Source organism: Chrysemys picta, chromosome 1, assembly GCF_011386835.1.
Source record: "Chrysemys picta bellii isolate R12L10 chromosome 1, ASM1138683v2, whole genome shotgun sequence".
Lineage (NCBI taxonomy): Eukaryota > Metazoa > Chordata > Testudines > Emydidae > Chrysemys > Chrysemys picta.
In genome coordinates this window covers 172,511,832-172,538,034 of record NC_088791.1, presented here as the reverse complement: position 1 = coordinate 172,538,034, position 26,203 = coordinate 172,511,832, and the positions used below count along the sequence as shown (strand labels likewise).

General features: G+C 38.5%; 1 protein-coding gene across 20 annotated transcripts in view; it reads left to right on the top strand.

Moving 5' to 3' along the window:
- The window catches only part of CADM2 (cell adhesion molecule 2), a 1,056,973-nt gene that overhangs the window by 394,651 nt on the left and 636,119 nt on the right, over window positions 1-26,203 (top strand). Inside the window, exon 1 of one of the 20 annotated variants that reach the window (XM_065575438.1) lies at window positions 25,681-25,850. The exons of the other annotated variants lie outside the window; for them this stretch is intronic. The gene's annotated coding sequence lies outside the window, so the exon portion shown is untranslated. Of the gene's footprint in view, window positions 1-25,680; window positions 25,851-26,203 lie in introns of those variants that run through there. 20 annotated transcript variants of the gene reach the window in all.

Sequence of the window (26,203 nt, the reverse complement as noted above, 5' to 3'; positions counted from 1 at the left end):
ATCATTTCCCAGGCCCATGTATATTAGAGTCCCAAGAATGAATCACGAAAACTGAGTTTTCTTAAACTTTTAGGGGAATGCCTTTCACTTCTAAATCTTCATCCCATACTTATCCATAGCTCCAGCTTCTTCATTAAGAATACCAGTGTTGTGCTTCCACTGCTTGTGAGCTCAACCGGCATACGGTCCACAGCTACTGCTGTGTTGTTTTACTTTTCACTTTTTGTAGTGATATGTACATAATATGTGGAGTGGAAAGGAGTGTGATGGGGAAGCAGTGCAGCAGTAATAGAAGTAGATACAGAACACAGTACTAGCAGATATTTGTTGTTTGATACCGTTTTATTTTGTTTTTGCTTGGAGTGACAGATAAACATAGGGAGGAGACAAAGGGAAAAATTGTTCCTCGTGGTCTATCACACACAAAAACAGGAAGGCGGTGGCAGAAACATAGTATATGACTAGGGATAAGGGCCTTGGGATTTTTAATTTTCTCTGGGCCTAGAAATACTTGTGGCAGCCTTGTAATTAGCTACTTAGTTACCAGGTAGGCTAGAATGTCTGATTACCTGTAAACTTTTTTTCTGCTTTTTGAAGATGCCCACAAAGGATGAGTATTGAAATATTAGTTCCTTTTTCTTGGTTCTATTTAGTGCTTTCCAACAGAAAGTTTGATCTGCTGTGTCACCCAGGTTTTAAATCTGTGCAAGTTTCTCTGAAATTTCAGAGCTTCTCTTTAAACCTTCTGGAATGTCATGACACAAGGTGATATATACTTAGCAAACATCTTTCCAGAAACTCCACAAATGTATTGGTACAAACTTATTTTGAGGCTAAACAACTCCAAATTTTTGTCCTTAGAATGAATTGCAAAACAACAACAACAAACCCATTTATAAAGGCTTAGAAAATTGAAGAATATGAAGGTGTTTTGCTTTTGTAAGCTGCAAAATCACATCTACTTCATATTAAAAGTGGTAGTTGGTGAAGGGGTAATTATTATGCAAAGTATTTCTGGATCACTGGAATAAGTATTATTAATTGTACATGGTAGAAGGATCTCATTTCTGGATCACTGGAATAAGTATCATTAATTGTACATGGTGGAAGGGTCTCATTTTAAATGTTGCAGCAATCCTGGGCCACAAGGTAGTATCCTGAAACCTATTCAAGATTAGCATAGAAACGTGTTTAATTATTTTCTATAATCACCTACTATTCTGTTAATTCTATACAAAGAATGGCCCTGATTCAGCAAGGTACTAAAGTGTATGCCTAACTGTAAGACCATGAGTAGTTTCCCTGACTTCAGTGGAATTACTTGTACTCACTGCTTAAAGTTAGGTGCACCCTTAAATGCCTGAATGATTCAGAGCCAGTAATACTGGGATTAGTTGCTTTTATGAAGATGTCAAGAAGACGTCAACATTTCCTGGATGTTGAGTGTGTTCCTCCATTCGCCAAAACAATAACTGTAGTCTGTTTCTTTTTGGGATACGTGGGTTCAACAATGTCTTTTTGGACGTTCATGTGCTTATAGCACCTTCCTGAACAACATACATACACAAAAGAAAAAGAGTAGGTAGTTTAATCTGTTTTGCCATAGTGATTTTCTCAATTGTAATCCCAGTCTTCTCTTTGGCGTACTTAGAAGTAACACCCTGTTGTACAGGATACTATTTCAGGAAAGTCTTGGGAGGAGAGTAATTGATTTATTTGTATATTTATTTCATTTAAAAAAAATCAAGTTAATGAGGTTGAAATACTTTGTCAAATAGGCCTAAGCATGGCAAAAACGAAGGCTAGACAAAAGAGATTTCTGTTATGTGACATTAAGAAAGTGGAAATAAGGATCTCTTTCCCTTTGACTTCAGTGGGTGATGGGATTGCTCGTTATCTCTGAAAAACAGACCTTTTTTGGGGGGTAGGGTGGAGGATCTTAAATATAAATAAAATAACCTAATTTAATGGAGCAAGATAAAATATGCTCAAGTCAAAATTTTCTAACTCTCTGTAACATGACATCCTGTATATGCTACAATATTTTACATGGAATATACTATTTCATAGAACAAAAGCAGACACTTTTAGTCCTCAAACACACAAAAGACCTGACATTACCCCACTGCAGCCTCCTCAGCCACCTTCTACACATACTTCAGAATTGTAATATCTTATGCTTCTTCCATTTCCTTCAATCCCTGCTTTAATTGTATATATCTTATCACTTTATTTTGAAGTAAAATGTTGGTGGCTTAATATGATGAGCTCCTTTTTTCTTCCATACTCTTTAGTACTATCTACCCTAAATGAGTGCACAAGGTGTCCCTTATGTTGGGTCTGCTTCTTAAGAGTAACTGGCATCAACATGATGGTAGCTTTGTCAGAAGAAGAAAAACCCAGTTATTAATGAGGCCTGATCTGATCTACACTAAAAAGTTAACTTGACCCAGCTATGTCATTGAGGGGTGCATAAAATTCACACCACTGAGAAATGTACATAAACCTGGTGTAGACAGTGTTAAGTTGATGGAAGAATTCTTCTACCTAGCTACCACCTCTCGGGGAGGTGGATTACCATGCTGATGGGAGAACCCGTCCCTTTGGCATAGGTGATGTCTACACTGAAGCACTTCAGTGGCACAACAGCACGGCAGCTGTACTGCTTTAGCATTTCAGGTGTAGACAAGCGCTGAGCTCCTATCAACCTCCTTGAGGTTGGTCAAGAATGTTCACCATATACTTTTTGCTCATGAGTGCCCTCTAATCCGTGAGTTAGTCAAGTTCAGGCATGTATCCTTGGTTTGACCTTAAACAACTACCATTATACTTCAGGAAAAATGTAACATATACACGTAATATATTTGTTAAACTCCTCTTTCACAATTATGAATTGTGATGTCACAACACCTGAATTGTGATACCAGCTAATGTACCCAGTAAAAGGAGCAAACTGACAGTGAAGGGTAAATCTGAATATGCACATGCATAGATAATTTATATTGTCAGTGATCATGTTGAAAAATAAAATTAAAAAAGAATATAATGAATATTGTAAAGATGTTATGTTTGTTTGGTTTTTGCAGTGTAGCAGTCATATTCTTGGTCAGAACATCTCAAGTTATGTTGGTAGCCATAAGAGGCTTTCAAAGCATGGAGGAAGAAACTAATTTTCTGTTAACATATATAATTTTTATAATCAGTATTTCTGAAATTAATTCTGTGAACGTTCCATGTATTGAATGTGTTTTCTTTTTTTAAAAAGCATGGAACTTGTAAGTGCTTTAGAAATACTTCATAATCTCCTTCTTGGAAGACGCATCTTATACATCTAGTGTTGCTACATTTGTTGAATAAATTAAAGTTTTTGAAGAGTGATTGAATTGCTTATGGATTTTTTTTTAAATATATCAAATAAGAAATACAATATGTAATTTGGATGTAAAAGGAGATCCAAATAATTTCCCTCTTAAATGCAGTTTTTCTCTTTCAGATGTGTGGTCAAGTCCACAAGCTACTATATCTATCTAGATATTGAAAAGGACCCTTAAGAATATTAAAATATTTACATAAAACACATCTATGCATAGATTTCAATACAAATAAATCGTAGACATTATTTATTGGTATTCTATTATCAATAAACACGGTGAATAAAATGTAACTGATCACATTACAATAAATAGCTAAATATTAAATATAAATTTCATAATAACAAGTGAAAGATAGCATGCATAGGAGCCAACTCTGTGGGTGCTTCAGGGCTGGAGCACCCAGAGGTAGAAAATGGTGGGTGCTCTGCACCCACCAGCAGCCCCTCTTTTAGGCCCCCTCTCTCCTCCGGCATTTCCTGCAAGCCGGTGGGCCCTGCCAATCAGCTCTTCCCCATCCCTCCCCATGCCCATTGCAGTCACCTGTTTCGCAGCATGCAGCAGGCTCTGACCGGAGGGGGAAGGAGCAAGAATGTGGCATGCTTGGGGGAGGGGGTGGAATGGGGTGGAAGGAGGTGGGGTGGGGACATGGGGGAAGGGATGGAATGGGGGCAGGGCCTGGTGCAGAGCCAGGGGTCGAGCACCCCCCAGCACATTGGAAAATCAGCGCCCGTGATAGCATGTTTCATTTTGGCAGTATGGCAGCTATATGTTTGTAATCCTAAATCACCTCACTGAAGATCCCCAATGTTGGGGAATCTTTGGGTGGTAGAGAAGAGGAATGTAGTTATTCCTTTTATGTCTCAAATCTCAACAGTTGGCAGAGGATATGTGACTAGGGTATCCTTATACCTGATGATCTGTGAATGCTGGAATGTCCCCTGGGAAGTGGTGGTAGGGTGTTCAGATCAGCTGAGGACCTGGACCCACAAAATTACTATTAATGAATGCAGCAGTTAATACTTAATATCAGTGGTCTCTGAGACCTCACCAGAAGATTCACTTGGTGATCCGCCCCCCCCATCCCCCACCCAAATGTAATAAAGTGACCAGGCTCAAACAATGAATAATATTTACTTTTATAAATAACTTGTCATTTAGGGGTCTGTCCTGCAAAGTAATGCATACGTTGGACCTGATCTCACAAAGCATTTAAATATGTACATAACTTTAAGCATGTGAACAGTACTATTGATTTCAATGAGGTTACTCAGATGCTTAAAGTTAAACACAAGCTTAAGTGCTTTGCTGGAGTAAGGGCAGAATACTCTGCAACTGGCAAGATCGATCCCTAATTCTTTTCCTGATCTTCAGTATTTTCTAATATTGCCCAAAAAGTAGAAGCTATTTAAAATAAAATTTGGGAACACTTTCTAGCAAGTTTATAAATCTATTTCAATCAGAAATAAATATGAAATTAATCGGTAATTTGCACTTTTGGTAGAGTAAATCCCGCTTGAATTTGCTTAAGATGCCATACTATGTTTAGGTCTTGCACTGGTCCTGACACTGAATTATCTTGAGCAAGAGATATTTTTTTTTTTAGATGAAATAAAATAAATTCTTGAGATCAGAAGGAATAATTCCTTCCCCGAACCCCCCTTAAGAATCTTTCCAAAAGGTGTCGTAGTAGAATGCAAATATTTATTTCTTGATATGGATATCCTGCCAGCCAGTCACAACTCAGATACCATATATAAAAAACATACACCCTGGTCAGAAAATAGTGGCTCACTTAATCTCTCGGTGCCTCAGTTTCCAATCTTTAAAACTGGGATAATAATCCTTCCTTACACATATATATTGGAAGGAAAATTTGCTTAATGTATGTGTGACACTCAGATAACATAATGAGGGCTACAGAAAACATGCAGTAAATAAAGAAATAAAGAAAAGAAATATAACAGGCATGCGGCCCGTCAGGGAAATCCGCTGGCGGGCCAGGATGGTTTGTTTACCTGCAGTGTCCGCAGGTTCAGCCGATCGCAGCTCCCCACTGGCCGCGGTTCACTGTGCCAGGCCAATGGGGGCTCCGGGAAGCAGCATGGGCTGAGGGATGTGCTGGGTTGCCGCTTCCCACAGCTCCTATTGTCCTGGAACGGTGAACCACGGCCACTGGGAGCTGCGACTGGCCGAACCTGCGGGCGCTGCAGGTAAACATACTGTCCCGGCCCGCCAGCGGATTTCCCTGACTGTCCGCGTGCCAAAGGTTGCCGATCCCTGAAATATAATATAAACATCCAGTAAAATGGAAGAAATAATAAGTAAAGATCTTATTTTGAGTGGGAAAATTATTTGAAATGACTCCACTGGTGGTGATATTGTAAGGGGCTCCTTCCACAAACCAAACAAATTATCCCACAATATGCTTAGTCTCTTTTTCTGTCCAACCCTCCCTCACCCCCCAAAGTACTGATTATTTTGGAAAGGTATCAGTGGTTTCCTAATTACAAGGGAATTTTAATGTGCTCACACCCTTTGCTGGTGGTGATATCATTTCTGGGTGAAGATATGAGTTGGCAAACCCAGCAGCAGTTCTCCTGACTAAGGTATTTATATCCCCATCTTCCAGTTGGAAACTTCTAAGATCAAAGAGCAGTAATGTATTTGGAAGGTTATGTAATTGAAAGGTGGATATAATTACTGATAAGTATTGTGAATAAAATGTAACTCATCACATTAGCATAAGTATCTAAATATTAAATATAATTTCATTATGACGAGTATGATATCATGTCTCATTCACGCCCCACTCCCAGTCAAACTTATTTTTTTATTGTGTTCAGACATATATTTTGTGCTTTTTTGTTTTGATTTTGGTGTTTTGGGGGTGGGAGGAGGTTTGGCAGTAACCAAGTTTCTCCAGAATTAGAATTCTTGATTTTTGTTAGCTATTCTTCAGAGCTAAATATTAAGTCACTCTACCCATTTCACAGTGCATTTCAGACCCAAAAGTTATATCTCATTAGCTGGACAAATGGGAATTTTGAATTGCAGCTCCAATGCCTAAGGGAACCCATATTTCAACGCATGACAAACCAGGAAAACTGTAACTTTATGGTTGAAATTTACCTGTTCACTTAAATTTTGTGCTGTTTGACATAGAAAGCAACATAAAATTTAACTGGATAGGTAAATTTCTAACACAGAGATAGCAGTGTTTGACATGAGATTGTGTGTAATAGCTGTACTGTCTCAGGACCACCGAGAGCAAAAAAATATTTTCGGGCCCCCAGGCAAGGGCGGACGGCTAATCAGGGCCGACGAGAGGGGAGGGAAGCCAAGGAAGCCGGGCCCGGAATTTTTTTGGGCCCCCCAGCAAGGACGGACCAGCTAAACAGGGCCGACGAAGGGGGGGGAAACCAGTCCCAGGGCCCCCTTCCGGACTGCCGAGCCCCGGTAATTTGTACCGGCTTCCCCCCCCCCTCCCCTCGTCGGCCCTGACTGTAGTATTGCATCTTCAGTAGGGAGAACAAAAACATCCAGAGTTGCAAGAGCAAGGATAAAACAATGAGAACAAAAGCCAACCTCTAACTAATGGGTGTTAGGAAGAAACTTGCTTCAAGAGCAGGATATTCCATAGCCATCTATTGCAAGGTGCTCTTTTCTCTGAAGCATCTGGCATTGACGACTGTTGGAGATGGGATACCAGTCCACAAAGACTACTAGTCTGATCCAGTATGGCAATTCCTATATTCCAATACCATAGTTTACGCTGAGATAGCAGTTCAATTTTTCTATTTTCAGTCATCTTGCTCAAAAATTGCCTTTTGGAGTAAAATTTTTGCATGCTTTTCTTTTTGTTTTTTTAATGTAAAGAAGTTTTTCAGGTGAGATTTTTTTCATATCTGTGTTTCCTTCATGAATTACTTTCAAAGAAATTTCTTAGAAAATGTCACATTTGATGTAAATGGCAATGAATGAGAAATATTTACTTTGTTTTCTTGAAGAAAGATGGTTTTGAAATAGTTATGGCTTATTAGAAATGTCATACTGAGTATGCACAGTGTGTTGTGTTTCTTAGCTATAGACTAAAGTGCAATGATATACATGTTTGCTGGTGGGGAGATGTGAAAGATCACATATGCATATTTGGAAGTGCAATCATTGCAAGGCCCAAGCCTCAAAATAATTTCAAATTGGGAGAGGGTTAACATTTTGAGAGTTTTTCTTACCTTTCACAAAGTAGGTTTATATTCCTTCCAAGGCATATGGAACTTTCTGTCTGGGTAATATAACTCAACATTCCTTCTTAGGACAAGAACTCTCCTAAATGTTTCTTCTTGCCACTTGTGATGCTGTTTTATATAAACAAATGCCTCATTTGTATTTGATTTCCTTCTTGTTGTTTTGTGTAGTGTTTTGTGTCATTCTGTAAATAATGATACATTACAGACACATAGAAAGGCAAGGTCTACACATATGGTCCCCAAACCTTTCACGGTTGCACCCTCCTCCCCTCCCCCCTTCCATCTACACCTCCCCCTGAGCCAGGGCTGGGAGTGGGGCCATGGCTCCCGGTGGGTCCGAGGCTGGTGCTGTAGCTGGGGGCGGACCTGAGGCCGGGGGCTGAGGCTGGGGCCGGGACTCGACACAGGGCTGGGATCTGGAGCCACAGTTGGGGGCAGGACTGGAGCAGAGATGGGGGCAGAGCAGGGCTAGGAGGCAGGGGGACTGAGTGACGCTTCCTCCCCGCCTCCCATGGTGGCTATCCTGGGGTCCCCCAAATGTTCCTGCACACCCCTCTAAAAGGGTGTGCCCCACAGTTTGGGGACCACTGGTCTATACTCTGAGGCGCTTGCAATATAGATGAGACTGTTACAACCCATACACTTAAAGCTAGGAAATGAGAGTAAAACTGCACTGGAAGGCCAAATGATAGGAATTAGTTTCGTGGAGGAATCTGAAGGAGGAAAAGCAGGTTGTATGGCAATTACAATATTCTATTTCATCCTATTCTGGCTTTCTAAGTTGTATGCATTATTTCTTCTTATGTATTTACTGATCAGCAATTTTTGTTTTAAATATAAGGGTTGCACACTAATAAAATAGCATCCAGAAGGTGGTATGATGAACAATTATAGAATTGTGTGTTAATGAAGAAAGATAACTGGACATAAGAATCAGTAAACATTGTTAGCTCTTCTTGAGTGCATTCCACTCCAGGTGTGCTTACAATTACAATTGTTAAGATAGCGGTATCCGTTCTGTCCACACATGCTCAGACAACCCTTGCAGTCCGTACGGAGAATATAAAGGTCAGAGCTGGCCGAACCACCACTTCACTTCACTTCATTCTCATTGCCCTATGTGTGAGAAAGAGTGCTTAGTGTCCACTTCCCTCCCAGCTATATTATCTCTAGGAAATAGTAAATAGATCTAACAGTTTATAATTGGTTTAGTAGATTTTGCCATTTGGCGGTCCTTTTTGTAGGTATACTTGCTAGTTTTCTCCTTTTTTATATATATTCTCTCCACCCCACCAGTGGAGACAGTATATTCTCTCCACCCAGCCTGCCTCCTCAAGCCTCTTTCCTTCCCTTCTTATTGTGAGGGAGTGGAAGATGGGAGGAATCCGCAAGGAAAGCTACCTTATTGAGGTCAGAACATGTAGGGATAAAGTGAGAAAGGCCAAAAGCCCTGTAGAGTTGGACCTTGCAAAGGGAATTAAAACCAATAGTAAAAGGTTCTATAGCCATATAAATAAGAAGAAAACAAAGAAAGAAGATGTGGAACCGCTAAACACTGAGGATGGAGTGGAGGTTAAGGAAAATCTAGGCATGGCCCAATATCTAAACAAATACTTTGCCTCAGTCTTTAATGAGGCTAATGAGGAGCTTAGGGATAATGGCAGGATGACAAATGGGAATGAAGCTATGGAGGTAGATATTACCACATCCGAGGTAGAAGCCAAACTCGAACAGCTTAATGGGACTAAATTGGGGGGCCCAGATAATCTTCATCCAAGAATATTAAAGGAACTGGCACATGAAATTGCAAGCCCATTAGCAAGAATTTTTAATGAATCTGTAAACTCAGGGGTTGTACCGTATGGCTGGAGAATTGCTAACATAATTCCAATTTTTAAGAAAGGGGGAAAAAAGGTGATCTGGGTAACTACAGGCCTGTTAGTTTGACATCTGTAGTATGCAAGGACTTAGAAAATTTTTTGAAGGAGAAAGTAGTTATGGACATAGAGGTCAATGGTAATTGGAACAAAATACAACATGGTTTTACAAGAGGTAGATCATGCCAAACCAACCTGATTTCCTTCATCGAGAAGGTAACAGGTTTTTTAGACAAAGGAAACGCAGTGGATCTAATTTACCTCGATTTCAGTAAGGTATTTGATACGGTCCCACATGGAGAATTATTGGTTAAATTGGAAAAGATGAGGATCAATATGAAAATTGAAAGGTGGATAAGGAACTGGTTAAAAGGGAGACTACAACGGGTCATACTGAAAGGTGAACTGTCAGGCTGGAGGTAGGTTATTAGTGGAGTTCCTCAGGGATCGGTTTTGGGACCAGTCTTATTTAATCTTTTTATTACTGACCTTGGCACAAAAAGGGGGAGTGTGCTAATAAAGTTTGCAGATGACACAAAACTGGGAGGTATTGGCAGTACAGACAGGGACCAGGATATCCTACAGGAAGATCTGGATGACCTTGTAAACTGGAATAATAGTAATAGGATGAAATTTAATAGTGAAAAGCGCAAGGTCATGCATTTAGAGATTAATAACAAGAATTTTTGTTATAAGCTGAGGACGCATCAGTTGGAAGTAACAGAGGAGGAGAAGGATCTCAGAGTATTGGGTGATCACAGGATTACTATAAGCTGCCAATGTGATATGGCCATGAAAAAAGCTAATGCGGTTTTGGGATGCATCAGTACCATTATACAAGGCACTGGTGAGACATCATCTGGAATATTGTGTGGAGTTTTGGTCTCCCATATTTAAGAGGGATGAATTAAAACTGGAACAGAATGGAGAGGGGTGACTAGTAGTGTTCCCCAAGGGTCAGTCCTAGGACCAATCCTATTCCACTTATTCATAAATGATCTAGAGAAAGGGGTAAAAAGTGAGGTGGCAAAGTTTGCAGATGATACTAAACTGCTCAAGATAGTTAAGACCAAAGTAGACTGTGAAGAACATCAAAAAGATCTCACAAAACTAAGTGATTGGGCAACAAAATGGCAAATGAAATGTAATGTGGATAAATGTAAAGTAATGCAGATTGGAAGAAATAACCCCAACTATATATAGAATATGATGGGGGTTAATTTAGCTACAACAAATCAGGAAAAAGATCTTGGAGTCATCATGGATAGTTCTCCGAAAATGTCCACGCAGTGTGCAGAGGCGGTCAAAAAAGCAAACAGGATGTTAGGAATCATTAAAAAGGGGATAGAGAATAAGACTGAGAATATATTATTTCCCTTATATAAATCGATGGTATGCCCACATCTGAATACTGCATACAGTTGTGGTCTCCTCATCTCAAAAAAGATATACTGGCACTAGAAAAGGTTCAGAGAAGGGCAACTAAAATAATTATGGGTTTGGAACGGGTCCCATATGAGGAGAGATGAAAGAGGCCAGAACTTTTCAGCTTGGAAAAGAGGAGACTAAGGGGGGATATGATAGAGGTATATAAAATCATGAGTGATGTGGAGAAAGTGGATAAGGAAAATTTATTTACTTATTCCCATAATACAAGAACTAGGGGTCATCAAATGAAATTAATAGGCAGCAGGTTTAAAACAAATAAAAGGAAGTTCTTCTTCATGCAGCGCACAGTCAACTTGTGGAACTCCTTACCTGAGGAGGTTGTGAACTATATGTGAGGACTATAACAGAGTTTAAAAGAGAACTGGATAAATTCCTGGTGGTTAAGTCCATTAATGGCTATTAGCCAGGACGGGTAAGGAATGGTGTCCCTAACCTCTGTCTGTGAGAGGGTGGAGATGGATGGCAGGAGAGAGATCACTTGATCATTGCCTGTTAGGTTCACTCCCTCTGGGGCACTTGGCATTGGCCACTGTCGGTAGACAGGATACTGGGCTAGATGGACCTTTGGTCTGACCCAGTATGGCCATTCTTATGTTCTTATGTACAGAGAAGGGCTATTAGTATGATCCGAGGAATGGAAAACCTGTCTTATGAAAGGAGACTCAAAGAGCTTGGCTTGTTTAGCCTAACCAAAAGAAGGCTGAGGAGAGATATGATTGCTCTCTATAAATATATCAGAGGGATAAATACCAGGAAGGGGGAGGAATTATTTAAATAAAGTACCACTGTGGACACATGAACAAATGGATATAATCTGGCCATCAGGAAGTTTAAACTTGAAATTAGATGAAGGTTTCTAACCATCAGAGGAGTGAAGTTCTGGAACAGCCTTCCAGGGGGAGCAGTGGGGGCAAAAGACATATCTGGCTTCAAGACTAAGCTTGATAAATTTATGGAAGGGATGGTATGATGGGATAGCCTAATTTGGGCAATTAATTGATCTTTGACTATTAGCGGTAAATAAGCCCAGTAGCCTATGATGGGATGTTAGATGGGGTGGGATCTGAGTTACTACAGAGAATTCTTTCCTGGGTGTCTGGCTGGTGAGTCTTGCCCACATGCTCAGGGTTTACCTGATCACCATATTTGGGGTCGGGAAGGAATTTTCCTCCAGGACAGATTGATAGAGGCCCTGGGGGTTTTTCGCGTTCCTCTGCAGTGTGGGGCATGGGACACTTGCTGGAGGATTCTCTGCACCTTGAAGTCTTTAAACCATGATTTGAGGACTTCAATAGCTCAGACATAGGTTAGAGGCTTATTACAAGAGTGGGTAGGTGAGATTCCGTGGCCTGCATTGTGCAGGAGGTCAGACTAGACAATCATAATGTTCCCTTCTGACCTTAAAGTCTATGACTCTATATTATTTTTCTTCTGTAGGGGATTATGTCTCTCTCAGCATCTTCTGGATTCAATTTCTGCATGTCTTGTGTATGAACTTTTCCTTCAGATGACAGACTGTCTATGTCTGTGAAATGTGGACTATGTAAATCTAATTTGAAAAGGAGAAGAAAATCTGGAGAAGTCAGATTTAATATTTATCTCATGGACTGTTTCATGAGGCAGCCTCATACCTGGGTCCATATGCAGCCATTAGCAGCAAAAAATGGTCTCTTCCAACTCTGCATTAGTAGGTGCGGCCAAAGAGATCTACCTCATCAAAAACCACTGGTAGGGATATTTAAAAAAGGTTGTTGGGGATAATACTGTCCACCCTGGTCAAGAATCCAGACAAACATGACCTCAAAAAGTGTCTGAAAGGAAAAGATCTAAATCTCTTACCTGCTCCAGGCTAAGGAGACTCCATGGCCTGGGGTGAGTACCAACAGAATTTCTGGGGAGCCTGGTATCAACTGCTCAGTACTGACATCTAGAACATCTGTGGCCCCCAGAGGGTACCACTTATGTGGTTGTCTTGCTCAGTTCTCTAAGGGGGCACCTACTGACTATTAGAGCTCACCACACATTTATAGAGTGAGTCTCTTTCCCCACCCCCATCCTACCATAACCAGATTTCTTAAGAGATTGGTGAGGGTATTTCTACCAGTAATGGAATCAACCCAAATAATATATTTAAATGTAGTTTTAACATGTCTTGTAGTCCATCCCTTCCAATTTTTGGATACTTGTCCTTTGATATATATATAATATGAAGACTTCCTTTTTTGTTGCTATGACATCAGCAAGGAGGTGGGAGAATTAGGAGCTTTTATGACTTGACCTCCTTACACAGGTTTTCATATAGATAAGATGTCTCTGAGTCCCAGGTTCACTCCCAAAATTGTGTCAGAGTTTTATTTAAATCAGGTCATTCATTTGCCCATATCTTCTTCCAAAAATCCATTCTAAACATGGTGAAGCTTCAGATAAATCCTTTAGATTTTAGTAGGGCCTTTTCCCTTCACAGAACCAAGTCCTCTAGATCATATCTGAGACTGTTTAGTTCCTTTGCTGGAAGGACAAAGGGAAATCTACATCCACCCAAATGCTGTCTAAATGGATGTCTATGCTATGAGTTGGTCAAATTAGTTCCTCCAAAAAATATTAGGGGACATTCCACCTGGTACAAAAAGTATTAGGGTACAGGGTATTAAAATATCCCTATAATTGACATCAGTAAAGCTATGACGGAGTCATCTATACACACCTTAACTAAACCTTATGCCATAACTTAGCATCTAGAGTAGATACTTCTTGTGGTAGAGTAATCTGTCAGTCTTTATTTAGATAAGACCCTGTGCCCCCACAAATTTACACAGATTATTGTTTGGAGTCATCTAGAGTGGGATATACATAGTCACAGTCACACTCAAAGAAAAAAAGAATTTACCTGTACAATAACTGGCATTCTTTGCGGTGTGTTCTCTGTATATGTATTCCTCATGACATGACCCACTCTTCTTCAGCATCCTACTACACCTTGGGATCTGTGGTAGAGAAGGAATTTGGAGGGTGGTTGCTATGGATCCACCCTATATGCCCTCAGTACTGAGCGAAAAGGGTGTTCAGGGTGCATGCTAATTAAAAATCTCTGAACGAGAGCGCATGGAGTGCATTCACACCTGGAGTGGAATACACTTATGGGCAACAAATCCTGAAGAGGTCCATTTACTCTGTAGATAAATAATTTTCTGTTGATATGTTCTCACTGGAGTTAGCAATGGAAGTGCACTTTTTCCTGTAATATAGATGGAAGTACTCATAAGTACCATCCTGAATTATGAAAATGACTGCATGATTCAGTGAGTGTCTAAATTTCTCATCTATATTGTTATACATTCTTGTGAAAATGAACATTTCTGGAAATGCATAGTCTCCATGCATAATGCGTGCATAACTTCAACAATAATCTTGTATTAAGAGAGAAACAATGGTACTAGACGAGTTTGGGTGAGGGAAAGGAGTGCAGTAGTACAGCTGCAAATTCAAAGGAGCTAGCGCTAGAAGAGATGTGCTTCATAAAAATTTCCATCAAAAAATTTCCTGTATGGATATGTATTACAGGAACAATTGTAGAATCTTTCAGATCTTAACTATAATTGCTAATCTGGCCTACAATAGATATAGCTAGAGACAAGGTTGTCCAGTGCTGACATCTGGAGAGCCTCTCAGGGACATTTAGACATTTAGAAGTCTTTTTAACCATCCCAAATCCATTTTTTCTAGTCACTTAGCTGATGTGAAAGCATATTCCAGAAGTCCCTTTTAAAAGAAATCACAATAGAAAAGAGGTCTGTGCTAAAGTTTAAGTATAGCATTGATGCTGGCTTTCTAATAACTTTGTCCAAAAACAAAGTAGTTTTGAAGTCCCTTATATAGATGTAGAACTTTTCCCATTCCACTTACCTTATTCTAAAGACCCTTTATTGACATTGAATCTACTACCCCGTTGGTTTTAATGAAAGATTGTATCCCCTGGCCACACATCACTGAACAAAAACACTGACCCAGGAACCTATCCTTGTAACAAAGCCCGATGCCAACTCTGTCCACATATCTATTCAAGTGACATCATCATAGGACCTAATCACATCAGCCATACCATCAGGGGCTCGTTCACCTGCACATCTACCAATGTGATGTATGCCATCATGTACCAGCAATGCCCCTCTGCCATGTACATTGGCCAAACCGGACAGTCTCTCCGCAAAAGAATTAATGGACACAAAGCTGACATCAGGAATCATAATACTCAAAAACCAGTGGGAGAACACTTTAACCTGTCTGGCCATTCAATGACAGACCTGCGGGTGGCTATCTTACAACAGAAAAACTTCAAAAACAGACTCCAACGAGAGACTGCTGAGCTGGAATTGATATGCAAACTAGATACAATCAACTCAGGATTGAATAAGGACTGGGAATGGCTGAGCCATTACAAAAATTGAATCTATCTCCCCTTGTAAGTATTCTCACACTTCTTATCAAACTGTCTGTACTGGGCTATCTTGATTATCACTTCAGAAGTTTTTTTTCACTTACTTAATTGGCCTCTCAGAGTTGGTAAGACAACTCCCACCTGTTCATGCTCTCTGTATGTGTGTATATATATCGCCTCAATATATGTTTCACTCTATATGCATCCGAAGAAGTGGGCTGTAGTCCACGAAAGCTTATGCTCTAATAAATTTGTTAGTCTCTAAGGTGCCACAAGTACTCCTGTTCTTTATCCCCTGGAATGAGTCTTTAAGTCTTTCTCCTTTTTTTATTTTTTTCTCCTCTTCCCCACTCCCCCCCCCCCCCACCCTCCCTGCTCCCCTTAATTCATTGTAGGTCAGTCTCTACATTAAAATGGCTGCTGTTGACTTGCTAAGGAATAACACGGAGAAAATCACGAGTGCTTGTTGAGTCCGATTAAAGATTGTTTCACTAGGGCTATAGTAGCCTTAGGTCAGCTCTTCTAGTTGAGATTTATAGGACAGATCTTTTGAGTTCACTGCATTCTTTCATTAAGCTTGCTGTACTGACATGGTATCATGGACAGAATCTAAATTTGGATGTATGAGATACAATAACTGTTTCCTGCCTAAATACACAAAATCTAGCTAACCCTTGTGTTTTTGTCCTGTGTTCATGGAGTTCCTGGGCTACATTTACAAAGTTCTGCACAGGAGGTTTAAGCCATAAAACTTGCTAGTCAAATAATTTTGACTTGGTTTTCTCTGTGCCTCTCTCATGCCCTGGTTTCAGAATGGAATCCTCCATCGCTTTATAGAACATAATTTTATATTCTATGTATAGACAGATAACTAATCAATTACCCAATTCAGAGTTGCAGACATGTAGGATGGGCAAATAGGACATCTTAAAAATTGAAACCTGCCAGGCTTCAAGGAAAAACACAAGTAGAATAAATCTGCAGACTTTATTACCGTATTGTGAACATCAGTTCTGGGTGGCCTACTTTTTGATTTTGTGAAACCATTCGTATTTTGGGGCACTGTACAAGAATCAACACTTCGCAAATTGGAGAAAAAGGCAACCCTTTCTAACAAAAGGAAATAAAATAAAATATCTCACTTTTTGTATTCTATTTGTAAAGATAAGATATAAATTAAGCAATATGAATTTCTTTTGTGTGTGTGTTATGAAAAGAGTCAAATATTTTAGTTTTACCAAGTCATTTTAAAATGGTGCTTTTTTATTATGCATTCTTATGTATGTTGGTGCCTTAGGCTTTATTCAACACATGCTGTTTTGTAGCTGTAATGTCATATCTGTAGAGGACAGTTACTTCTGGGGGGAGGAGGAGGAAATCATCTTGGTTTCTCTTTAGTAGTAATCCTTATAGAATCAAACTTGGCAAATGTACATTTCTATTTATAAAGCCAGTTTTTTTTGTTGTCGTTGCATTAAAAAGGGCCCAGACTTGAACTTAATGACATTGTACACTTCATATCTTAAATAAAATGCATGAATGAGCTCTGAGTAGATAAGGAGGGTTTAAGCTTGAATCAAGCTTGCATAATGAGCAACCCTGAGATGTCAGTATAAATATAGCCAAGAGTATGGTAAGATATAATATTACCAACAGAGAGTTCTAATTACTATAAGACTATTTTTCTACTTAGATCAAATTCATTATTTTTGCCACCTATATCTCTTCTAACAAATTGCTGTAAGCATTATAGTGCAAATGTGCAGTTATTTTATATTCTTCCATTTTGCATTAAAAAAAGCTCACAGTAGTTAAGTGTGAAGGTAAAAGCAAGTTGTATATTCAAGTCTTGCTTTTCCTTAGTAGATTTATGTCAATGGAAAACACAGATATCTATCAAAATGAAACTTATAAGGACAACTCATTAATAAATATTGATTATAATCTTCAGATAGCTTTACAGTTCTTTTTTTATAACACAGTAGAAGTTGATAAAGAAAATCACATATTGTATATTTACAATTTAGCAAATACGTTTTTCATTTCAATGAAATCTCTTCCCTCCTCCCACCACTCCCTTTTCTCACTCACTCTGAAAATAAGGCATCACTATATTGAAACCTTTGTTGTATTTTTTTTAAAATGTTAGAGTGGATGCATTTAGATAAGGTCACACAATCCACACTTTTAATACAGCAGCCAGGTAACTAATCTACAGATGTTGGAAAGAATGACTGCCACCTAACTGCTTGATGCTTAAGTTATTAATGTATGAAATATAAATACTTCAAAATATATGCCAAAGGGTTAATAATCATAGGAATTATTATTTCTAACTTCTACATCAAGGAAGGTTGGTGCCACTTTAATAGACATTTGAATAAATGTGTGTTCTAGGGCCCATATAATTACATCATGTTCTCATTACATGTCAGAAAGAATATGATGAGGTTATATTCTAAGAGGTAAAAACAAGTACACTTCTTCAAAAAAAACCACTACAGTGATCCATTTATGCCAATTTAAACATAGGGTTTGGGGAGAGGAAGGAAACTGAACATGGATTGCTCTTGAGTAATAAGCTCTGTGAAGAAAACTGGGCATGTCTTTCTGTAAAGGCCAAATACTTTTTCTCATAACAGTGCACTCCAGAAGCAACAGAAAAAAAATGGTCTAGGCAATAATTAGGTAATCATTTGTTTCCTTCCACCCACCTAGCTGTTAGTGATGCAATTATGTGGTTGTTACTGGATGGGAGAAACAGTGATGATGGGATTGTCAAATATTGTATTATCTGATCATTGAATCTATACTGCTTAAACTTTGTAATGCTTTTGGATATATACTTTTGGTGGCCAGCTTTGACTTACTAATTTTTTGAGTTTGCGTCGATCCATAACTGATCTCTTCTCAAAACGAATGATATTTGGTTACAATATGTGTATGATTTATTTTATAGATATTCTCTATGGCAATTGTTGATTATTAAACAATCTTGCCTTAATTTTATGGCACACTACAAACTTTTATTTCACATTCCAGATTCATAATGCTCTTTTCTTGCCATATGATACAGCAGAGCACTATGAAGGTTTATTTCTGATCATTGAAATGGCATGGGTTCAGTGAGAGATGGCAGCAGCTGATTTATATTAATGGAAAATTCGTAAACACATTGTGTACATGTATGTTCTTTATGTAAGATTGACATCCATGCCCTATACCTGCCTCCACAGCACTACTTGCTCTTAACCAAAGTTAGCTGTTTTTCCCCATTATGGTGAGATTTTTCCTGTACATTTTGCATTTACCTTGTATTCCTCCTACACTCTTTCCAGCCTTGTTCACGCCTGACCTGATAATATATTCTAACTTTCATTTTCTATTTGTTTAATATTAATGCAGTCTCTTTCACAGGGGTTAATTGCTATGGTTACCTGTGATCTATGTGATCTCCTAGAATTGTAAATGCAATTGATTTTAATGCATTTATATGTAATCATTGCCTTTCCTTATTTGGATAGTCTATGCTTCCTGTGACCACACCCACTGAGTGCTATTTGCATTATAAACTCATATAGGTTAGTAAAATGCTAGTATGCTTTTTCAAAGAGAATATGTACAATTATGAGTAAAAGACAATGATTTGTTCAATGCATTTCTCATGGGATGTGTTTCTGAATCTTACCTGAGTCTTGACATTGTTGATAACTTTTATTGTTGAATAAATCTTTCAATGAAACAAGATTAATTATGTTTCTATATGGTACTTGAAGAAATTATATAGTTTAGGACAACTCCAAAAATGGTAATTATATGCCACTGAAAGGATGGTTAAGGCAGTATTGTATCTCTCAGTAGCGCCTTTGCTTTCCTCTATAGAAAGGACCCGGTGTGGGATAGTGGGGGGAGGCAAAGGGAAGGGGACAGAAAGAAATTGAAATACAGGCAGAAGAGTTGGGTGAACTCTGTGATAGCCTTCTCCCACTCTTGAATTGTTGGCAGCTTGTTCACACACTTGAAGTTTCTTAAGAATTGTGTGCGAGAGAAACTCAGGAGCAGTCACTATAGAAGGCGTACATCTCTGAAATAAACAGGTATTAGTGCTTACAATTTTGCAAGAGATTAACTTTCCTCAGGACACCATTAACTTTCCGAGCTACAGATGTGGTGGGCTAATGGAAACCAGGGAAACAGTGCAAGCCTAAGCACTGAGCCAAACATGTTGGCTGGATGAGAGGGATGGGACAGTGTACACACAGTGTACCTTGCATGGTACACTCCAAGGTACATAGATTAGAGACTGGGACTTCCCTGAAATCAAAGTTATAATAGAGTCACACATTTTGTTTCTTCCAACTGCTTTCTTTAAATGTATAATTGGCCCCTGCATATTTTTTAAAGGAGGAAAGAGAAAACTAAATGTCTCTATGATCCAAAGCGTACCTAAAGAAATTCCAAGACTTTTATGACCTTACTGTATCCCAAATATTTAGACTATACGTTTTGATGAACTATTGTTACATTGTTAAATTACCCATGCCAGAGTGACTAACTTATGCTCTTTTTAATGGAAAGGTTAATTCCTAAAATATATTTTTGAGTTTTCTGTAGAACATGATTAGGTTGTCTTTTTATTTTGTTTTCATTGGGGTTTTTTTGTCCAAAGAGGTGGTATGAAATAGGATATTCTCATTCTTAGAATATATATGCTATTTTTATGGTTTTTGTTGATAGATTTGTAGATTCCAAGGCCAGAAGGGACAATTGTGATCATCTAGTCTGAGCTCTTGTATAACACAGGCCATGGCAAAATAAATCCTTGAGCATTTATTTTGTTTATGTAGTTATTCTAGCTATAAAGAACCTTCTTAGAGTTGAAATCATATTCTGAACTTTGACCCCGCTTCAGTAATTTCTTTATTAGTTTTGGGCAAGTAATCACAGAAGCAATTATGGATACTTGTCCACAGGCTGCCTTAGCACAGGTGTAACTGCCTGATTGCTCTATTTTAATTACTGTAGACCCCCAAGCCACTCATATGCATCTAGGTAAGTTATACAGTGTACTTCAAATAAGTGAAGTCCCCTTCCAAGTACAAGTAAATACTTAATTAGTTTAATTTGCTACACTGCACAGTAAGAAGAAGATATCACGACTACTAGTTATGTTATTCAGTGTGTTTGTGAAACTTAAAGCTAATAGAGATTTTTCATACAATTGGTTAAATTGCTGCATAAAAAAATGTTGAATAACAGTGCTGATTAAAACATTGAACTAGAGTTCCTTAAAATATTCAAAATATCTTCAATAATAGTAATTGCAGAGACAATGCCAACTTTAGGATTTTTGTTTTTGAAGTCTTTGAAGTCTGACTTTGCAGAACAGATTGTGAATCTCTGGCCCATTACACACCTGCAGAGATTTTGGTGTTTTATTTCTCTTGGGTGAAACAGCTGAAGCCCAAATCATGTTAATCACTGCCAGAACCAGTTGTATAAAATGCCAAAATGCAGTGAACCACTTGTTTTATAATAAATATGACAATACAGTTTAAAGAGTTGTTTTGTTAGGCTTGTAATTTGTTGTAATTTATGACTTATGAGAGTGCTTCAGAGGAAAATAATATCTGGGAACCTCCAAATGAGCCTTTCATTTGAAATAAAAAGTGTATTTATGTTTGTTTTATTTTAATATAAAGCAAATTTAATTACAAATATCCAAAAGTTATGAACCATTCTTTTCACTGTTTTCAACTAATGAAATTAAAATACATTAAACTATATGGCATGTAAATCCCACTAGTTTATATTCCATTATTTGAAAGAGAGATTTTACCCTGTGACTGTGCTTCAAACAGAGCTACTAATCTCAGGGACTCAAGTGGAAGAGGCTACCGTATGCCCACAGGAACCTTTATCTTTTTTGCAGAGGAAACTTCCTGGGAATTAGTCATTAGGATCCATTGAGAACAATTTAGGCAAGAATTTATCCGGAACCACCTTCTCCCCATCATGATGTGGAGATGAACTCCTGCTGCATTAAGAGTCATGGTTCTGTAGTAAATTAATGGCATGTGGTGTCTACATTTCCTGTCAAATCCAAGTCCAGTGTTTTGGACTTTCTGAATTAAGAAAGCATGTTCCTTGCCATTCTACTGCAGTTCCACATCAAGGGTAGTTCAGTTTAAAGACAAGAATATCTTAATAGCATTAGATTTCATTGTGAACATTTACAAATTTTATACTTTATACAGGTATTTCTCCTTATGGGTTCTGTACACTGGAGTCTTTCATCAAACATCCTCAGCCTGTTGTTGAGAGGGGTGGCTAGAGATTAAGGTCTTCTTTGTTCCCAGAAAATTTCCTCCTCCTGAAAGACACAGACTCCTGTGGGGATGCCTTGGCCTCCTCCACCTGAGACCCCTGGATTCATAGTTCTCCTGGAAGTACTTGCAGTAGAATCAGATTCTCTCTCAGTAGAGAGGATGTGCTGAGCTAAGTCTCAGGTACCCTCTTCTAACTCACCCCTGGATGAGGCTGTGACGCAGGCAGACCAAGTGCAAACTCATGCCAAGGCCCCTAGGTCTCACTGAATGAAACCCGTTTGACTTACCTCTTTGTTAGCATTGTTAAAATAGATGTTAAGTTTATAAGATTGTGTTTAGTGTTTAGACTTTATGCAATTCTTGTAGGATGCTGCATGAATTAATCTTAAATATAACATCTGTCCCCCATGTTATAAGGTAATATTTAAGTGTTTTCTTGGTAACTATAAAAATATTTGCTCTCAAAGTGTAAACCCAGCAGTCTGGAGAGAAGCATTACTGAGTGCGAAATACTAGTTTACTACAAAAAGTGTCATCTCCTCTCCAACAAAAGAAGGCTTATAGATACCAGACTAGCCATTGTGGAACATCAGTGGACAAAACTTTGATTGCTTTTCCCATATCCATGAAGAGGAGACAAGCACAAGTATGTGTCCCATCAGCTTGATCTCGGGGGGGTTGGGAGATGGAATAAAAATCCTTGTCAAGAAGAAGTTAGCTCTATGTTGCTTGAACTCTGAGAGGCAAAGATTCTTAAACATAAGCAAAAGATTCCCAGGTGTTGGGCCTGGGTTAGCCCTAGAGGACTCATAGAGGATGCATAGAGCTTGCATATTACAGCTATGGAGACTGTGATTCCATGTTAAGGCTGTTACAGTGCTTGAGGAGTTCACATTTGATTTTTGGTTGGCCAGAGCCAGTGCAGCACACAGAGAGAACACACACGCAGCCAACAACTGACAACATCGATACGTTTTCGGATTCACACATGCACTTAACTCTTGGATTATGCATCTAAAACTGCTGTTCAGCTGTGACAGAAAGATCTGTTGTGCCCTTCACAGGCCACTAGCTTCTGATAATCTCATTTTATCGTCAGCACTAGTGTACAAGAAATATCAATTGCATTGTTATGAAGTGGTATTCCAGCTATTGTGAATGTACATTTAAGGCTGGGAAGCTTTATTGATAACCCAACAGATGGGATTGCAAGTTTCCTGTTAAAGGGAAACTACTGACTTGTTTAGACGAGCAAATTGCCATTTATATTCAGCATCTGCAAATAAGACCCTCTCCAAAATTAACCTATTTCTGTCTTTGAGGAAGACTAGCCCATAGACTCCCCCTAAAAGTTGATCCATTTCCTGTGAGAGAACCCTGTTGGAGGACACTTCATAAAAACTGAGTTGCTGCTGGTCTTGCATGAGGGTTCAAGGGTATAAGGACTTAAAGGGATAGTGTCACTTACGAAGTTTGAGGGATGAAGAGTTGATACACCTCTACCCTGATATAATGCAGTCCTCGGGAGCCAAAAAATCTTACCGCATTATAGGTGAAACCGTGTTATATCAAACTTGCTTTGATCCACTGGAGTGCGCAGCCCCACCCCACTCCCCCCGTAGCACTGCTTTACCGCTTTATATCCGAATTCGTGTTATATCGGGTCGCGTTATATCAGGGTAGAGGTGCATTGACTTAATCTTGAGGAAGGTATAGTGCAGAAATTGTCACGACAGATGGAACCTGGGTGCTGAGGGACAGGTGGTATGTCTTGAGTGGCTGGAGGGAGCAGGGAATTGGGAAACAAGTTTTGAGGACTACACAGAAATAGAATTTGGATTTGCAAAGTCATGGGATGAGAGAAACTGAGAATTGCTAAGAGTGAAAAGGGAACATACTGAATTACAGAAATAGAATATGGACTTGCTTAGTGGCAGAGGGGATTGCAAAATACAAAGGTTTTGGGAAGTGCAGTAGGAGTGGTTTCAGGATAGATGGGAGGGAAAGTGCTGAAGATTTGGGGGATTTGATTGGTAGGAGAAAAAGCTTCTGTGAGGGACTGGAAGGCGAGGAGAGAGAGATGAGCTAGAGGAGTTTATTATCAGGATGGGGCTCTAGTGATTGGGGTCAGGTGCACAATGGTTGTGTGTAAATTTTAGATTAAATGACAACTGGAAATGATGCAGATTTAAAAGAATAAACTGGGCAAATTTCACCCATACAGTGCTATAAGTGGGAATTTAGTTCCCTGCATAGGCTTCCTGTATCATGGATCACAGGTAAGAGGACAGTGCTCAGGAAGCCTTTACTCTGTCCTTTAACTCTCAGTCTAGTCCCATATTAACACTTTTATAAATGTGGTTAATGACTTTACTTAATAGCAATAATTAAAACATTTGTAACATTCACAGAGACAAACAGTAATAGCAGTTCAACTCCATTTTCATACTGCTCTTTCAAGCTGTGGAAGTAGACTGTGAGGTCCGGATGAAGCCTGCACAGTACTTTATGGAGCAGTGAATGAAAGCAATGTGGTACACAGAAACCAGGAGATATGAAGATACCTCAGCAACACTGTCTTTAATTTAAAACAAACACACACTTTTTAAGAATAATTGCAAAATAAATAAAATTCAGTTTGAAAACAGGTTTCAGGTATAACAGAGTAGTATCTAAACTACATAAAAATATCTCTCTGATTATGTACTTTTAGGTATAAATAGCTTACAACGCCTTTGTTTTTGTTTGTTTTGTTTAAAACATCCTGTTATATAAACACAAAATGCTGAAGAGATAATGCATTCAACCTTTTAGTTGGTTACTGAATTTTTCTGTCTTTTCCCCTGACACTCTACAATAATGAACAAGATAATTGGTTAATGAAGAAAGCATCTTGTATTTAAAGATCTACATATTTATGTGACCTTTCTTTGTTCATAGATGCTAATATTTATTTCCTTTTCTTGTTGAGATTTTATTTAGTGTTCTGTGACAAACAAGAGTATGATTAGTGAAGCTGTAAAGTTCTCATGGTGGCTGCCTGTGTTCCCAAGATAGCAGCATTAGTGTCTGCAGAAGCAGTTAATGCTGTTTATCATTGCTGACAGAGCTGGGAAGGACCTTCTGTGGCTTTTATCTTTCACCTTGCCAACAGAAGTTGATGAGCTTTGTGATTTAAATTCATAGGGTGATGTTATAATATTTACATTTATTTCATGTATAAAAGTGCACAGGTAAACCAATCTTGTTGGTAACTATTAATTAAAATAATATGAATATAGTATCAGACAGGCTGCCAATGGATATTCCTGGGAAAACTTTTCTTCAGCTCTTTTACATTCTTCATACTTAAAGCTAACATTTTCAAAACTGCTGAGGGGAAAGCACACAAAGAAAATATGCAATTATTTATTACCATTTGTATTTTTAACTATTTTTGCAGTTTGCTTTTGAAGGTTGCTCTAGAATATTTTTATTTTTGTAATCTTAATTCTACCCATCCTCACATCCCACATCAGAGGCTTTCATGGATTCCTGCAATACATAAAAATAGTGCCATCTGCTAGTTTAATGGACTATCTGTTGTAAGACACTCAAAAGGTTTACATTGTTTTGTAAGATTTTGTAATATATGAATTTTCAGAATCTAAACTTCTTTTGTGTATGTATGCCCAATGTCCATATAGTGCCCATCCCCTTTGTGTAGAATATTTGTTTGCTGAGCTCACAAATAACTTTAAATGAGCACAGTGGCAAGATAGATGATGCACACTGTAAAGCAATTACAGTATTACTTTGTTGGAGTCAGATTGCATATTCATAGACATGGAAAGGGTTAATTTCTTCTTTCCTTGTCTTCTTTTCCCTATCTCCTGTCATCTTGCCTCCCATCTGACTTTTCTCTTCCCCTTCTATTCTTTGTCTCTTTTTGCTACTTTTCACCCCATTTCTCCTTTTCATATAGCTTTGTGATTCTTTGTTTGATTATTTGATTATTATTGATTATTTTGAGTTGCCTTTCCCCTCGTACCACTGCTCCTGTTCTGCAGGTTTGGTGCTCAGCTAATTCAGCCATTGCAGCAGTAATACTTCCTCAGGTGCCAGTCAGTGCTGAGGGAACAGGCAGTCCAGCAGGAGCGGTAGGAAGATTTGTTTTAAAAAGTATTTTCACATCTTCTGTATGCAACAAAATTAAATATTTTGGTTGGAACTTTATTTACTGTTGCATAAAGGATTGCAGTCTGCATAGTCTCCAGAGTCCTGTTTTTAAAAGGAAAACTTCTGTGATCAGTTAATACCATAAATAACTAAATTAATACTAAAATTATGTATGTGTGTATACATATAATTGTTCAAAACTTTAAAAATATCCATTGATGTTTCAGAGCCAGAAATATTTTGATATTTTGATATTTCCCAAAATGAGTAGCCCACAAAAAGTCCAGATAGCTGACACATTGTGAAAAAGAAATTTATTCTCATTATGTATATT